Genomic DNA, 18,736 nt, shown 5'->3' with positions numbered 1-18,736 from the left:
AGGAATTCACATATTACTTATGCAACTTTATGTTCTAAGAATTTCATTTCGTCCTGGATCTTCTAAGATGTGCTTTTGGTGTTATGGCTAAATAACACAGTATGATTTAATTTAAACCTCTGTTTATTGTTTAGGTTTCAGATAAAGCTAACATTTTACCATAGCACAAATAAGAATAAAACCAAGTTTTTTTTTGTTTTGTTTTGTTTTTTTCAGTTTTAGAGGCTCTCATGCATTTGTTTGTATGAAAGCAAATGTACTGGCACGTTATTCTACAGTCACAAAGCTAAAATGCTGACAGGAATTTTATACTAATTTATGATATCTAATTATAATCGAGATTACTGGCATTTTTCTTGTATCCTAAAGGGGGAAAAGCCAGATTAAATTGAATTATTTTCTTAATAATGCCTCTTTGAAAGGATTGTGTTCATATTTTCCTGCTACTCACTGCAAAATATGCCACCAACTCTGAGAATTAGAGGAATCTGAAATTTTTAAGTATCCCTGTAATTATAAAGAGAAAGGATAGTTAATTCTAAAATATCTAAAATACTTGAAATGACCAAAAAAACAAATGTAGCCTAATTATATGTCTTAAAATTAGTTAGTATTAGAATAGTTCATGGTCATGAACCAAACATACTTTTTAAATAAAAACATGCATCACTTAAAATAATAACATGGATGAGAAGGAAAATAATGATGTTTCATCTCCAACACCGTTATAACCCTAATATTCTTAACTAAAAAGCTATAATAATAAGTTATTTTGAAAGATATTTATTACTTTCTACTATGGATAGATAATGAATCAAAATTCAGTCTGTATAAAATGAAAATAAATAAATAAAAAATAGAAAAAATGTAATGTTTAATAGACTGACACTTCAAAGTTTATTAATATATTCATAAAATAGCAAAATATACTTGCAATATGCAAGACAATAGTAAAACTCTTTTTCTGTGTATTGTATCTGAGACACCAAATCCCAGTAGTCATTTCTCCAACATTTTAGGACATAATACTAGTTACCATTCTTTAGTATCCACTATGTTCCAAATATTTTCCTAAATTTTCAGTGCTATTGTTTGGATCTGGAATGACTTCAAAGTCTCATGTGCTTGGAGGTGGGGCATTTGGGAAGTGATTAGGTCATAAGGCTCACTGGTGGATAAATCCACTGATGGCTTTATGGACTACTTGGAGATAGAAAGAAGTAGGTCACTGGTTCATACCCTGGAACGGTTTATATTCTCTTTGTCCCCTTCTTCTTCCTCTCTGTTTACTGGCTGCCATGAGCTGAGAATTTTTCCTTCACCATCCCCTTTTCTGATGTTCTGCTTTGCCACATTCCCAAATCAATGAAGCTGGCCAAATATGAACTAATACCTCTGAAACTGTAAGTTAAAATAACTCTTTCCTCCTCTCAATTTTTCTAGTCAGATATTTTTGTCACTGGAATGAAAGGCTAAGACATTCAGTGTCTACAAACCTAATAAAAAAACGTAGGATGTGTCAGAATGTTTCAGCATTTTGTCTATACAACTACATTGTGTAGCAAGAATTCAAACTTTGACTTGTTGTATATTATTATTTAAACTGCTTTAAAGAGTACTATTCTCTTTGATAGATTATAAACAACTACCACCACAGCAAAACAATGTCATATAATAAAAGTAGAACATATTATGGTTGTCCACATTGAATGGAGTGACAAGTATTTTACTCAATTTTATTTCATCTACTGGATCATAATTATCTTTGGCAAGAAACATATTTTAAAATATGATTTTGCTATTTGTTTTAAATTTAAGAAAGAGCTCAAGAACAGAGGTTGTTTAAATTCACACATTGTATGAAATTTTTTGTAACTGTCATCTAAGAAATGAATTTTTACATCCTGAGCAAAAAATACAGCCATCTTCAGAACAATTATTGCATATGTGACAATCTTAATTCATTACTTCATCTGCATGGTGTTCAGTTGATAGTGATATAACCACTCTGGCTTTCTTTTAATTCACCTTTACATCTTTTCCATACTTTTGTTTTTATTGTCCATATTTTTATTAAATACAGTTTCCTAGAAGATATCATAGATATGGGTCTTGATTTTTTATTTAATCTAATATCCTCTGCTATTTAATTAAGACATTTTTAACCCTTGTATATTTACTGTTATTAATGATATAGGTATATTTATATCTACCATCTTTATTTAATTTTATAATTTGCACTTTTTCCTATTTTGATGTAGTTTTAGATTGAGTTTTTAAAACTATTTCCATTTTATTTTCATTAGTGTCTTATTAGATATAATTCTTGATTGCATTATTTTGAGTTTCCTTAGGATTAATAAAATACCTATCTATCCTAGTATAGGCAACTTAGAGTCGTATTTTCTGCTTTCTTTGTAGGGTTCCCATTATGTCTGTTAGTATGTTTTCTAATGCTCAGAGATCTCTCAGACTTAGTTCTTGTTCTTCATTTTTGTTTCATGTTCTTTAGACTAAATCATCACAATTAACCCATTTTCAAGTTTATTTTCTGCCAACTCTTACTTACTGTTGGATTCCCCTATTGAATTTTTCATTTTGTTAATTCTATTTTAAGTCCAGACTTTTTCTTAGTTCTTTTTTAAAAGGACTTTTAAAATGGTATTAACTAATTTAATATTCTTCTTGTTTCTTATGCTTGGGTTCATTAAGTATATTAGATCAGTAGGTTGTTACTTCATTTTGAATGAACTGTATCATTTCCACAAATACATTGTAGATTTGATTCTAGGAATTTAATTTCGTTCTTTGTATCTTTCTTACCTCTGTTTAGCTTTCTCAGTCTTTTCTGTATCTTTTTGAATATGCAGAACATAATAATAGTGGTTGGTTTATTTTAAAGTATTTGCCCTATTGAGGTTTGCTTTTACGATTTTTTTTTTTTTTTTTTTACTATGACATCAGTACAATCTTTAGTCATGGATTAAGTTTTTTCCCACTATTAAATAAAACTATTCCTTGGTTCTCTAATCTGATGCCCACAAGATTGTCGTGCTTTGGGGGATAGAAATCATTTCCAGTCCTAGGTAAGCTTTCAGGATTGTTTTCTCTTAATCATTAACATGCTTCTGTCCATGACTTGCTGTACTTGTCTCACATGAATGCGTTACTAAGAAATTGGTGATGAGTTTAGGGGATACTCTGTGGAACTACAGAGGGCTTTCTAAACAAGCTTCTAATCTCCATGACTCATACCTGAAAATTCTTGTCACCGTAATTCTATGGATCCCAACATGAAACTCCTCATCTTAATCTCAGTTTACTAATTTAAATTCCCTTCCCTGTCCTATGAGACAAATACTCTCACTATAGTAAACCATTGACATTCATTGGGTTCATTTGCTCAGGGGTTTAGAGCTCTGTGCAACCTATTTTCCTAATATCTGAAAAATCACTGTTTAAAATATTTTGTATAGATTTTTGTTTGTTTCAAGTAGAAAGATAAATCCAGTGTTTTCTTATACTACCATGGTCAAGAACAAATGTCTTTTCACTTACTTTATATTTTACCTAGATTTTTATTTCTTTTAAAAAGTTTTTCTAGCTGGGCCCAGTAGCACACACCTGTACTCCTAGCGACTCAGGAGGTTGAAGCAGGAAGATCACAAATTCAAAGTCAACTTCAGCAACTTAGCAAGGCCCTCAACAATTTAGCAAGACCCTGACTCAAAAACAAACAAAAAAAATGAGTTGGGGAAGTGGCGTAGTGAAGTGCCTATTAATTCGTTCACAGGTACCAAATACATACATAAATATTTTTCAATATCTAGGTTTGATGATGAAGCTCAGTTGTAGAGTACTTGCCCAGAGTGTGCAACACTTGCTATTTCATATGGAAAATTGTTGCATATTATAGAAAAATTGTAATTTTAATTTATTTCTTCAGTAATTATATATCATTTTTCTTATGTAGGTCTCGTTTAAAGTATTTATCAGAGGATTCTTAAAAGGTCCTTCCATTTAGTAAGTTTGGAAGACCTATGGTTAAACAAGATAAATATACAAAAAAATAACTTCAGTCATTCCTGTCAGGGGAAGCAGAATATGTCTACACTATGAAGAAGTTCTTTTATTTTCCCTCGGACTCCTGGTAGGATTTTGATAGTGAAAAGTACAAAGAATAACTTTCAATGGAAAAAAAGGGTATAAGCAATACAAAAAGAGGCAAGAAGGAACAGATGCAGGAGACAAAAAGGACTAATCTGATATATTTGTTCTGCAGAATATATGTGGAAAGTGCAAGAAGACAAAGCTTCACAAAAAGGTAAAGTAATTGGGAAGGCATGAACACCTCTATTTTGTGATACAACTTCATCTGTGAAGAGTTAAAGGGGGGAAAGGGAGGTCACCAGAATTGGGCTGAAATGCCAGTGTTCTCAGACTTTTGTAATGTGAAATTGTCCATGGCTATAGATAGGGAGACACACTGAAGTGAGGAAGTTTCTTAAGGATTTCACTCTGGGGTTCCTGTGGAGGAAAGGGATTATTAATAGACTAAAGGAGTCAGGAGGTCAAGAAAGTTTAAAAAAGAAAAAACAAGGTTTCGTTTTAGTGAAAATGAGTTATATAGAGATAATAGTTACTGAAAAGTTAATGCTTTAAGTAGTTTTGCAAGTACTATTTTTACCTAAATAATAATATAAAACTATTAGAAAACTGATCAAGATTATGGAAGATTGGAGCTTGCTCTGACATCAGTTTTATTACTAGATTTTTAGCCAATCGGACCAATCTGTTTCAATCCAGGAGGCAATGCAAGTCCTTCGTGTAAAAATAATATTTTAGAAATATGATTAATTCATGATATAATAATTCTTTTTTTCTCAATTGATAAGAGTATTGTTTATTGTGAGATACTATGTTTCCAGTGATCTCTTGCTGATAATTGAACACAAGTAACAAGTTTTTAGAAATAAGCTTTCTGCAGGGACATAGAAGTGAAAGACTAATGTCTCTGCTAGTGTTCAAACTATGTATCCTCCTGTTGAACGGTTTGCAATATCAAAAGATTGATAGATGTGTATATACCTATGTTTATTTTTCTCTTCCTGGACTTTTGTATGTTCAAAGGTTATGGCAGACATTCTGAGAAAAAAACTGTTTTCACTGAATTTGAAGTTGGGGGGCAAAAAGTCCTGTCAATTCTAATAAAAGACAGTTCATATAAATGCCATACATTGCAGAAATAAATAAGTAGCATGTTCCATGTAAAATCTAGACTTTGGGGGTGATTTTAATTATTTTCAGTTTTCCAAGGAGATCAAAACTGTAGTGATGCATTTTTGTGTCATAAAATACATAAATTATACTTGAAAATGTCCTCATGAGTGTCAAAATTCATTTTTGTTCCTTCTTCTTTCTCTCATTCTTAAAAAATTCAATTCAAATATTATGATTATTTATGTTTACTTATGTTTATAGTGATGTTGATTTGAATAACAATTTGATTGTAAAGAACATTCTTTACAATTTTGGATTGTAAATTTTGGATTTTTCTAATCCAGAATTATTCCTTTTTACGAAAAACACATATTTACTTTAAAAATTCAAGTATTAAGAAAAATAAGCAACTTTGCAGCTAGAGTAGGGTTTTTGTTAAGACTAACTCTAGAAGTTTTCAAATCAGGTACTTTAAGTCTCCAAAGTTATTAGTAACAAAAATAGATACTATGCTCTCATAGCACATGAATGCTGATTTCAAGACTAAATCACCACCACCTAAGGAATTCTGTGCATATCTAGTTTCTTCTTATTTGTTTTTTTGCTTCTACTCAATATTTTATTTCTAAGGTTGTTTCACTTTCCTGCACAATTTTAAATAACAATTATTTATAACTAAGATAATAATTTTAAGTATTTTAATTCATGGAAATTACCATGTGATATTGGTTTTAGGTAGTTTTTGGAATATGTAATGCACTTGCTACAGAGTGACCTGTAATAACATAGTGAAATGATTTCTATACTCATTTAGGACTAGAGAATATTAGTTTGCTTTTAAGAATCTTGTATTTTACATCATGGATACTGTTAAGTCTCATATCTTCTTATACTGTCCACCATTGCTTATTGGGAAATTCAAAAACTTACCAACAGTTCATGATTAGTACTTGTACAGGATGTCATGTTATGGACTTTGTACACTAAAATTAGCTTGAGTCCTGTGCATTACATTACTTATCCACAGTCTTCTTATGTATCTTTTATATTACATTTCTATTTCTTTCATTCTATGTCCAAACTATTTCTGAGAACTATAAAAAATTTTTATGGGTGCATCTCAATTATACAGAATGGGTGGGTTTTAGTGTATATAAAACAAATTTTAAAAAGTATTCTTACTATGTTTTACATTTATATCTTATTTTGATCAGCTCTTCAATGTGTCTTTATTAGACTAAATAGCTTGAATTTGATAACATGGCTTTATATGTGTTTGATACATATGAAAATTTTTTTGATGGACACTGAATCTTAGAATATAGAATTTTAAAAATTCTATTAAAATTATATAAAAAAACTTCTATTTATTGTGCTTCTGGTTATAGTAACTACAAGGTCTGAATGATTCTCAGTAAAATGTTGAGAAAGTTTTTTAAGTACATACTTTAAAAGGTCATATTTCAAGATGATGCTTTTTGACAGCTGTGAAATAACAATATAATTACATCATAACTGTGACATATGACTTCTTTTTACTAGTAGAGAATGGACATTTGCCAATTCTGACATGTATACAACAGAAACAGGGCATCCAATATTTCCTCTTTCATTAAGTCCTGATATCCGTCTTATCAGAGTCAAACCATGTTATTCAAAAGTTGAGATAAACAGATTAAATATATAAAATGAAAATTTTTATATTTAGTTTGAAAAATACAAGTATACTTTCTAATTTAATTACATATTGGGTGATGCTATATATTAAAATGTGGATGTTTGTATTTATGCTAATAAGCCAGTTTGCTAATTAAATTTTTTATTGAGAGTTGTAGACAGCAGAGGTTTCAAACAAATTGGTACAGTCATCCTCATATATTAATTAAAAAGCTTTCAATTTGCCCCACATGACTCTTTTAATTTAGATATATAATGTGGAAGTTCAAATAATTAACTTATATATCATGTACAGGGAAAAATTATGTAATTAATCCTTTTAGAGAAAAATGAACTTTAGATACACATCATTCGGTAATAAGTTTGGTCATATTATATAAACGGAATGTAAATGTCATTGATCATACTTTCTAATTCATTTGGTAAGCACTTTTGATTAAAAAGTAGAATATTAATTGCAACGCTTTTTGCAGTTACATGAGAGTTTTTAAAAATTATAACACAATAAATGATTGGGGTTTTGGTGAGCAGAATATTAAACTTCTTGAAAAACAAACTTGACTGTTTTTTTATGGCACAGCTGCCATTTTAATTCAGTCTTCTTGTTTTTTACAACATAAAAATAAATATTCTAGATCTGAAAAATTAAGGAGTAAGATAGTCTAAATATATAGCAGGTATCTATGGAGCATAATGAACAGAAGAAACTGTGTAGCTAGCTGGTAAAAATGATAGTCAAACCAAGGCTTTGAGCATCTTTGTGATTTTCCCAGGTTGAAAAAGATGGAAGTGTATGGGATCCTGGAGAATAGTATAATTAAAGAAATGCAAATATGAAATATAGTAATACTTTCAACTATAATTCAGTCAAGTTCCTCAGTATCACGAGTAGAGAAAGTATGAGATACAGAATATTGAAAGATGAGGTTGAGTAGAAAAGTAGATAGAAGTCCTAGAATAACATGTTCAAAAGTCTGTAATATATGATAAGACCAAGGATTGCTAAAGTTTAGAAATCCTCCAATTTCCCAAGGACCTCAAACTAACATTTTTAAAACTTCCTACATAAACCCAAAGTGTATATTAATTTCTTAAAATGCATTTAAAATATTAAAAATCTTTATATCAAGCTATCATAATAAAACATAAAGTTTTATTATTTCTTGATCACTGAACAATAACAATGTTCACTAACAGTTGCATTCTAAATAGAAAAATCCGTACAATTAATGCTAAAACATACAGTTTCTATTTAAGACAAACACCATAAATAAAACATTATAATACATTATTCAGGAAAATATAATTTTCCAAAGGCTATTTCCTGTATTGAATCATTACTAATTCACAAAATATGATGAGATTCATACTAGAGAAAACTGACATTGGTGGAGATAAGCAATGCTGAAGGTGACCTGCAGAGCTGTTGGGGAGGAAAGGAATTTAAAGGAAACTATTGGAACCAGAGGAATTCACATATATTTCCTACCATTCTGTTACTGCTATAGAGACCCCACAACTGCAAGCTCCACAAAAAAGCACAGGAAGTTTTGGTAAAAAAAAAATATGGGCTTTCTTCACTTTATTTATGTCCTTAAACATTTTTTTTGGTATGATTCTCTAAGTGCAGCAACCATGGAACGTGCCCCTCAGAGTCCACTTCAAAAGAGAATCTATTCCAAGGAGTAGTCAGCTGACAGGTGCTAGACCTTCGGGACCTATTATCATTGTTATCATTAGATATAAGGTGTTCTCGGATCTTTTGATCACAAAAATAAAAACGCTTACTGAAAAAGAAATTGGTACTGAGAAGTGGAGTCATTGCTGTGACCAAAGTGACCACATGGTTCAAAGCCTTTGGAACTAGTTTTTAGAGGGAGGAAGTTTGAAAGTTTACAAATGCAAGCTAGAAAAGCTTTAGAATGTTGTAAATGGAGCTGAATGAACACTTCTAGGGGAGCTCAGAAGACCAGAATGCCAATAGAAGTATGAACAGTAAAGAATGACTTCATGAGGTTTCAGAGAAGGAGGATTCTTTCGGAAACTGAGACCATTTGTGTTATGTTTAAGAAGTTGTCAACATTTTGCCCATGTCTGAGACTTTCTGTGAGGTTGAATTTAAAGGTGACAGACTACTTAATCTGGTAGAGGAAATTTCAAAATAGCATAGCCTTCAGGGAGTGTCATGGGTATTGCCAGAAACTTTTAGTCAAATTGACTGTGATAACACGGACCAAAGGGCAAAGCAGAAAGATCTGAAAAACTTTCAGTTGGCCAGAATTGTGCCAGTAAAACTGGTGCTAAGGAAGATAGTTTTGCATTATGGCCACTAAAGAAATGCTAAATCTTTTAACCAGAGATAATAGGAAAGATGACTGGAGGTCATCTAAGGAATTGGCAAGACCACTCCTATCTCAGGCCAAGGAGTATGAAGCTAAAAATCTTTTTGAGAAGAGACTGGGGTGGGCCACCATACTTGCAAGGGAAGGACCAGGAAGATGCTTTATCATGCACAGTTGCCTAGGCACTCAGAGACTGCTCCAGCCAGGGTCCCAGGAGATATGGCTACTGTTTGAGATGGCAGCAGACTTTGGTATCAACAGCATAGTGCTGGTTCTGCAGGACTGCAGGATGCTGGACTTAGGGCATCATAGAGGCTTCCGCCAATATTTCAGAAAGGTCTGGGAGGTCAGACTATGTGCAGCAGGATTGCATGCCTGTGGGCTGCCTGAGAGGGTGGTTCATGGAGACATGAGAAAGTAGTTAAAACTGCATTGGAGACCCCCTAGATTAAGAGATACCAGTATCATGGGATGTCTCCTGAGGAAAGCTGCAAGAATTGAGCAGAGAGATCATGATGCCATGTGCCCCAGATGCTGGATGTGGAGCTACAGGAGTTGTTTGCCTGGTTAGATTTTGGTCTTGTTTTCCTTTTATTCCTTCTTTCTATGCCCCTAAGCCCCTAATTCTCCCTTTGGAATGGAAATGTCACTCTGTGTCTATGCCTTTATTTTTTGAATATATGTAACAACCCCCCCCCCAAACTGGGACTTGAACCCAGAGGTACTTTACCCCTGAGCTACGTCCCCAGCCCTTTTAAGTCAGTCTCACTAAGTTGCTTAGCATCTTGCTAAGTTCCTGAGGTCTTCACTAAATTGCTGAGGTAGCCTCAAACTTGCCAGCCTTCTGCTTCAGCCTCCAGAGTAGCTGGAATTATAGGCATGCAGCACCATGCCCAGCTGTAACTTGCTTTTGATTTTTATGGGAGCTCATGCTGAGAATTTGCTTAAGTCACAGAAGAGAATTTGAATCTGGATTTTGGATAATGCAAAAATAAATATGTTAAGACTATGAGCACTCTCAAAAATGAACTAAATGCATTTTCCATTGTGAGATGGTCATGAACTTTTGGGGACCAGCGTAGAATGTTGTGGTTTAGATATGAGGTGTCCCCCAAAAGTTCACATATGAGACAATGCAAAAGTTTAGAGGTGAAATGATTGGGTTATGAGAGTTTTAACCTAATTAGTCTATTAATCTCTTGATAGGGATTAATTAGATGGTAACTATAGGCGGGTAGGGTGTGGCTGGAGAAGGTGGGTCATTGGGGACATGAATTTAGAGTATATTTTCTGTTCCTGGTGAGAGAGAGCTCTCGAAGCTTCCTAATGGTCGTTTCCTGAGCTGCTTTCCTCCTTCACACACTTCCACCATGATATTCTGCCTTATCTCACCCCCAGACTAGTGGAACTGGCCATCTGTAGACTGAGACTCTGAAATTATGAGCCCCAAATAAACTTTTACTCTTCTATGTGGTTTCTGTCAGGTCTTTTGGTCACAGAAATGAAGAAGTTGAGTAAAACAACCATGTTCCCACTTAACTATACACCTTTAACTTGCCTCTGGCCTTTGAGTCAGCACAGCAAGGAAACCTACAGAGTCAGCCATGTCTGATACACATATAATGCCTCTAATGGATTGGGAAATCTGAGTTTTAGGGATGCCTATCAGCCAACCAGATTCTGAGGCTTAAACCAGAGCCTGAAGCTCTTTATATACACTCTTTCTTCCTTTTCTTCCTCTTTGTTCATAGATATCAGGTCTGCATTGTTATCCCTCCTTTTCTTTCATTGGTGTTTCTGTAAATAAATCTGTTGAACTTTTCATTCTTCCATGGTGTCTACTTCCTGAAGAATTTGAATTGGAATAGTAAGAGACATCAGGCAATATTAAAAAGAGGACATTTTAGCATACGGCCAATACATTTAAGATAGTATTTAGCATTATATTTGCATGGCCTGCATTCCTTCAAAGTAGATGACAGCTGTGGTTTGACTGTGTGTCTCTGAGAATTATCATCTTCATCTTCTTCAAACCAGGCTCATATATCCTTCTGAACAAGTACAGAAGTTAATTTCTCAGCATGGGATTTGGAGAGCTCTTCAGCAACTTTTCACCAGGCTCTTCAAAGTTAACATTCCTCTTCAAGAACAATTTTCATTCCATCCTCAACCCCCTTTACGAAGTCGTTTAAATCAACCATAAATTGTGGCATTAGTTTCTTATTATATGATCCTTGGTGCTATAAGAAAAAATAAATAAAAATTCTTTTACCATGTCTGCTCAGTAAATTCTAAAGACTTTTTTATGTCAAAATAATATAAAAATATTTTTAGTGAGACCTCTTGTTTGACTTTTGCATCCTGGACCAAGTCTTAACAACTATGATGACTTTATGAACTATAAACTCATGGTCAATGGGTTGCAAAAACAATGTCCTATGTGGAGGGAGGAAAATACCTGGATTTTAGGGCTGTTTCTATATCAAAGGTTGGGTCTTAGAGGATCAAAACCATTGAGGGATTTATTTGCAAGAATTTGTTTTACTTATATATACCTTTACATTAATAAAGAGATACGATTGTACATAATCCTCAAGAATACTTCTTTGTCAAGCAGACTTTGAGAACCTCTAGACATCTGGCGATTTCCTCTGGCTATTCCTTTGAGTAAACATTGTTTTTTAAGAATGATCAACCAGTCTGAATTTCAACAGTATTTTTAGCACAAATACCAGGATCAATGGAGTCAACCTATTACAAATGTCTGCTGTGACCAGATACTTTTCTTCTGAGGGATAACTGACAGGACAATACCTGCTTTCCAAAGTGCTCTGTCTCATCGACAAGGGCATTTTGTTTAGCAGTATATCTTCTCTTTGATTATTTAAAATCTAGGACAGATTCTGGGTGTGGTGTTTCACACCTGTAATCCCAGCAGCTTGGGAGCCTGAGGTAGGAGGATTGCAAGTTCAAAGTCAGTCTCAGAAAATTTTGGAGGCCCTAAGCAATTGGGCAAGACCTGATATCAAAATTTTAACAAAGAGGTGTGTGGTGGCTGGGGATGTTGTTCAGTGGTTAAGTGCCCCTGGGTTCAATCCTTATTACCAAAAATAAAACATAAAAAAATGAAGAAATAAAAAATTATGACAGGCAAATAACAATTTCCTTACTGAATTAATGAAGCTTCTACTGTTACTTTGATAACATGATTATAGCTTATATCTTGACTCTGTTGATTTTCTAAGGCTTACTTTGAAAGAAACTCCACTGGCAACTCCTTTATTTTTGCTGTCACCTTTACCTTGAACATCAAATGTTATTTTCTTCAGAGTCAGCCTATAGAGAATTTGAGTCCCTGACCACTCTGTCTCTCAAGCCATTTTCCCAAGTATTTGCATATTTTTCAAACACAGGGTGCTATATTTTTGTCTTCATAATAAATGGGAAGACCATTTCACTATTTATCATTATAGTACATACCTTGATAATGTATTTTTCATATGTAGTGCCTTCAGCACATATATTTCCTTCAACATGTTCCTTGTTTAAACATCTTAGTTTATTTAATTAAAATTACTTTTTATTTCATTTAATTTTTCATAACATTTTCAACTATTTTCTGATATAGAATAATAGGCAAGAGCAAAAAAGGCCAAGAATGTCCCATACATGTTCAATCTTGTGAAACTTTTCTTATTTTCATCAACATGAACAACACTTAAAGGACATTTCAAACTATCTCTATGTAATTCTGAAATTCTTCCAATTGTATTGGGGATATAACTCAATTTTTTTTGTTGTTGTTGTTCCATACATCATTTTTATTTAATTTCAATGCAAAACATTGCTTTGAATTTTGGTGAGGTAAAGATGTATGCTCTGTAAAGTATAAGCACACTTCCATAATTAATCATATTAATTCCTTTAATTCTTCCTGTGGTATGAGGTCTTTAGTGAAAATTTTGTTACACTCTGTAATATATTGGATCTCTTTCCATTATGAATTTTGTCATGTGGTATAATTAGGTTATCATATTTGTCTTATCAGATTACTAACTGCTTGAAGACAGGGAGTCTTATTTTTCATTTTATTGTCAGTTATTGTCATGCCAAATCATGAAAGATATCTTCATCCCCAATTAAGCTATTATAATGAACACAGTGTGAATATTAAAAGTTTGATGGTATAAGGAAATGCAACATATGCTATGGGTTTTTTTCAAGTGGCATGACTCAATCTACTTTAATAAACTTTGATAGTTTCAAAATTCATAGATTGAGGAGTATTCAAAGACAATTGACAGTAACAGCCTATGTCAAATGAATCAAAACCTACTTTCTTATGCAGACTTTCAAACATCAACCTTATCTGTAGTTTCACCCTTACTTTTTCTCTAAATGTTTTACTTGCATACTAGGGAGAACAGATGTTAGTAACTTTCAAGTAGCATAACTCAAAGAACCACTATTTCCGTTGTTTACTGTGCACGTACATGACATAAAATTGTGCAAAGAAGTCCTGTGTGATTGAGAACAGTGTCTCATGCTAGTATACATTTAATTACTGATGTGACAAAAAGGGACACAAAATACCAAAGATGCATAAGAGATATTCAATGTATATTTTCATACAGAACTGACTTTAATTCAGTTGGTATATATACTTCAAAAGAATTTTTTTAGTGATAATATCAGAGATTGTAAGTATAAACATTGAGCATAATTTAATATTATTTTTATAATCATTGCCTAAGATCTTAGGAACTAAATTTATTTCAAACAAATTAATGGTATATCTGATTTTAAATATCTTCCAATGTTCACAGAGCCATTTATAAGTATTTTGTTTGTTTGCTTGTTTATTTTAGTACTTTTATATTCTAAAAGCACTAAACGAAGGACTGGGAATGTAGCTCAGTGGTAGAGTGCTTACCTAGCGTATGCGTGAGGTTGATCCCAAGGACCAACATAAAAAGAAAGAAAAAGAAAAAGAAAGCTAAATGACATGTAATTATAATGAAAAGAAAAAGGAAGAATTTCCCTTTTTCTCCATGATTACTTACTCTACATTAATTAGTCATCTGAAAAGATTCAGTTTATTGTTAGTTGTAGTGCATCTGATATGCTTTCCAAAAAATAGAAAAGACAATTTCAATACCAAGAAACGGTGTTTAAAAATTCAGTGTCTATACTATTGAGACATGTTGAGAATCATTTAAGTATCTGAATACTATAGATAGGTTTAAAATTAAGAAATACACAAAATCTATTATGTGTACACTCTACCATCTTATTTAGGATAAATTTTTACAGAAACCACATGTCAGAATGGTCTCTAAGTGGGTAGAGTTTCTGTGCCAAAAGATTTGTTTTATCTATGGAAATGTGGCCTTTTCTATCCAGAAATTCTGGTGCTTGTTTGCTTTAATCAATGAGGACAGTGACTGTGAAAAACACTTCTTTCTGAGGTGGGCATTCAGAGGTAATATGCACAGCTGTGTTTTCTGAGTGAGTTAACAGGGACTGGAGTTAGGAAGTTCTCAATCAGCAAGCAAGCTGCCAATTAGAACTGCTGCTAGTTACAAAGAACTGATAAAAGGCTATAGGAATCTGTATTTTTTTTATTTTACACATTTGTATACCATGTGGCATTGAAGATGATATGACAATAAAATAATTATGTAAAAATTTAAAAATAAAAATTATTTTCTCTATGCCCTTGTTGCATTAAAATTATAGTGATGCAGGAATGCATGAAACTGGAGATATAGCAATAGTCATGGTTCATAGTTCATTAATGTCTACATATATTATATAGTTGCTCATGTACTATATATAGTTGCTACATAATTGCTCCCTATATATGTATACCTTCACTTAGCCCAAAACAATTGATGTCAGCAGGTTTTATTTAGCTAAGAAAAGTGAAAAATATACCTTGATTGAAGTTGACAGTGATTCTCCATGCTATTGCTGGGGATGGAATGCTGCAGGGTTTCACACAAAAAGGAAGTCCTCTGATTGGTCATAAATTCCAAAAGTAATTATCATTGTCCATTTCTCCTGGATGGATAGCCTTAATGGAAGATCTATATCACTTTCAAACTAATGATTGCTAGATTGCAAAATACTTGGACTGTGAGATTGTCAAAAAGAAAACTGAGAATTGGATAAGGAAATAGACCTCTCAGAAAAACCAAAAGACTAGAAATATTTTTGATTGATTACCAGATGTATACCATTTACATTATCATATTAATATATTTTGCCATTACCAAATAAAACAGAAGAGGTACTTAGAAGACCTTTATGTACAAAATGTATAAACTTTATCCATTAGGTAGTATGGAGGCCCTGAGAAGTTTTGGTTTTGTAGTAAAATGATTAACTTTGTATTTTACAAAAATCACTATGATAATATCATTTTGATGACTTGGAGAGAGTCACTGAAAATGAATTTCCTTTATGAACTTATACAATTACTGTGGTACAGATGTGTAAATAATTACATTGTAACTTAAGTTTTGTCATAAAAGGGAATTTCTTGTAATTTTTGCCTGCACATTTAGAAAGAAAAGTGGCTTTTAATTTGAAGTCTTAAAGATTTAGCTCTTCCTATTCTAACAGGGAAATACAATTCATGGTTAATTTATAACAAATATGTTCTATGTTTATAGATTGCTTTTCAATATGTAGAATTGTGTAAATGTGACATATTTAATGTGAGATTTACACACACTTATATGTACATATGAAGTAATTCTGTATTTCCTACTTATTCCCAATTAAATTAATAAGCATACTTTGAATTTATTTTACGGTCTTTTAAAAGTTATATATAAACAATACATTGTTACTCACTACTAAACAAAAGGACTAAATAATTCACATACAAATAAGTAAAAATCTTTAGAGGAAAATACTTTTTTATATCATACATAATTAGATAATTATCATAATGCTTACAGAAGGGTAATAGTTACCTAATTATGTATAAAAATAATTATAGGTAGAAGTTTTGTTTAAAATATCATGTTCCTCATATATTCCATAATCATTTATATTACATGCATGTTTGAAGTGCATTATGCAGAACATTTAGATTGCAAAAGAATTACTCAGGTTTTGTTTTTAGATCAGACATCTGAAATAAATCTTTCAATGGCTTTTTATACCCATTTGATCTACCCTACTCCCATTATCTTGTTACAGAATTTACGATTACATTAAAATTCTTGGATTTTTTAAAAAGATAGATGAACACACTTATTCTTAGTATGGAAAGGATTAACAAATATTATAATTTTGGGTGATTTTTTAAAAGGGTCTAATATCAATAGTAAATTATTTGTCATCTGACCTGTAAATAGAAAAAAATTGAGAAAATTTATAAATCCATATTTTATATTTAAAAACCTATGATGCTGCATGTGGGGACCCAATGCATAAATATAGGCTTTGAAATCTTTCAGCTTAAATATTTTCTCCATAGTATTCTGGCACCTAAGCATGAGAAATAAATCTTTTAACATCTCCTTATTGATGTCTATGACAAAAGCCAAAAGTAATATTTTCGTTGGATTTTTCAGTTTGCAGATATGTTTTTGTATTAACACACTTGAACCTGATAAATGTTTCAATGAACTTATTTTAATCTGATGTTATAATTATCAATATTACTGATAATTTAAATAGAATGGAAATTCAAAATACAATGAAAAGAAAACATTTTTCCATTGATAGTAGTGTAAGTGGACAAAACTAGTTTAAGTTGGCAGATAAGAATGTCAAAAATATAGAAAATGGAACTAAAAAGATTATTCTGCAGCATTTTGGTTAAAAGGAAATTAAAAAGAAATAATTAAAACCTTTGTCACATATGTATTGAGTTTAAATATGGAAGGATTAAGTGTTTTTTTTTTTTTGGTTATTTGGAAAACTAAGAGAATATGCTGATAGAGGACTATTACTGTGAATTATAAATAAGATGGGTGATTGAGGACCTACTGTAAAGTTTAAAATGGACATGAACTTCACAGGACCTGATTGCCAGTTTTGTGGGTTGCACAATTGTTTGCACAATTTTGAGATGACTCCTAGTGACCCATGCTCTTGTATGATCCTCTCCTCTCCAATGTGGGGAGAACCTCACATTATGGGATAGTCATTTCCCTATATGTTACAGGGTGATAGGGACTCACTCCTATGATTATCCTATTATCAAATTCTTTCTGAAAAGACTAAAGATTCTATTGCTGACCTTGAAGAAGTATGCTACCTTATTGTGAGACAGTCACTTGGCTGGGACCTGAGAGCATGATTTAGATGCTGAGAGTAAACCCTAGTCAATAGCTATCAAGAGAACCTCCACGTGACAACTACAAGGAACTTAATTCTGCCAACAACCTGAATAAATCTGGAAGAGGCCTCAAACTCAGATGAGATCAAAGTACTGATTGGCACCAAATTCAGTTGCAACTAGTCTGAATTTCTCACATTATGAAACTGTGAAATAATAAATAGTTGTTCTTCTAAGCTGCTAGGTCTATGCACTTTGTTCTGGAGAAATGGGAAATTAATAAACACATGGGGCAAAATCATAAATTATGGATTAATTTGTAGCAATAGCAGCATTCTTATAGGCTGAATATCTAAATATTTAAGTGAAGACCACTCATACACACCCAAAATATCTCTTTTACTATCCTATTATCAACTAAATAATTTCATCTGAATGATTGAGTTATACATCTGCATTTTTGTTTTCCTTTGCTTTTTTTTCAGTATGAAAGTATTCCCAACATTCTTACTTACTCATTAGAAATAAAAAATTCAGTGTGGATTTATTTGGTAGATGGCCTGTTAAGAGACTGACTATCTGAGATGACAAAGTCCTTGCAATTTAAGAATGATTCACAGACCAGTGTCAGCAGTGCTATATGAGAGATTGTAGAAACACATCTTAAGCCCCAGAAAGACTCTCTGAGTCAGAACCTTTATTGTAACAAGAACTCCAGGTTATTGGTATACACATAGAATTTTGAAAAGCATTGGGCATAAAAAATACCAATCATGGGACAATAACCTGGATGCTGACCCCAGGCCCTGGGACCATTTGTCCTATATGCATACAGGAAGCTAATCAATGGGAATTTTATTTTCTCTTCAGCAGTTCTTCTTAGGACTCACCTGATATAAAAGCATTGCTATATAATGATGTTATAATTAGTGAGTTTGACAAGTCATGAAGGAATTCTAGTAACGCACACTGAAAGCAAGGGACATAATAAAACTACCCTGACATTTAAAGTCAACACCCCTAAGGACATGCAGCAAATAAAGGAATATTTAAGGAAACCTAAATTTTGATACTGTGCATATTAACATCTGAACTTCAAGTCTGTGTTACTTGGGGATTAGTTTTTTTGTTTTGCTTTTTGTTTGTTTAGGTACTGGTGAATGACCCCGGGGTATTTTACCACTTAGCTACATTCCCA

The sequence above is a fragment of the Sciurus carolinensis genome, chromosome 4, assembly GCF_902686445.1.
Source record: "Sciurus carolinensis chromosome 4, mSciCar1.2, whole genome shotgun sequence".
Classification (NCBI taxonomy): Eukaryota; Metazoa; Chordata; class Mammalia; order Rodentia; family Sciuridae; genus Sciurus; species Sciurus carolinensis.
Note: the sequence above shows the minus strand (reverse complement) of the source record.